The following is a 672-nucleotide window of genomic DNA, read 5'->3' on the forward strand; positions in this document are numbered from 1 at the left end:
CCTTCATCCTATTCGACCCCCTTGCCCCATCTCGCCCCCTTCTCCCCACCTCCATCTCCCAGTTTCCCTGACTCCATTAATCTGCCCACAGGACTGCAGGGCACACCAGATGACCTCCTGCCTCCACTTTTGAGCCTGAAGAGCCCCCCCTCCCTCCAAGCTCATGTCAGACGCGCCCCCCTCCCCCCCAGCCCTCCCAGGCAGGTGGCTCTGGGATGCACAGGAAACACCACGCCTGTTGTGAGCCCTTAGGACAGGCGACTGGCTTACCCTCTCTCCTCTCTGCCCCCCAATTCCAGCCAGGCAAACAGCGGGTGCTGAGAAGTGGGAGCTGAATGGTAGGGGGCACGAGGCGTTCCTGTTCCCGCGGGTCACCCCGCTTGCCTTGTACAGAGGGACAGGGGCGGTCCTGCATGACCTAAGGGGCAAGGATGGCCTTCACTCTGTGAGGAGGTGGGAGGTGGGGGCAGGGGTCTTCCCAGGGGCCCAGGCAGCACCTCGCCAACCTGGCCAGAGCAGAAAGGCCCCAGGACCTGGCAGTGTGCACCCAGGGGAGGCAGTTCCATGCCAGGACCACGTTGGGAAGAGGTGGAGTTCCCAGAGCAGGCAGCTGCGGCTACGATTACAGAGGTGGGCGCCGCCAGGCCCCTGGGGGCCCCAGCGGCAGTGCCA

The sequence above is a fragment of the Hipposideros armiger genome, unplaced genomic scaffold (assembly GCF_001890085.2).
Source record: "Hipposideros armiger isolate ML-2016 unplaced genomic scaffold, ASM189008v1 scaffold_228, whole genome shotgun sequence".
Taxonomy (NCBI): Eukaryota; Metazoa; Chordata; class Mammalia; order Chiroptera; family Hipposideridae; genus Hipposideros; species Hipposideros armiger.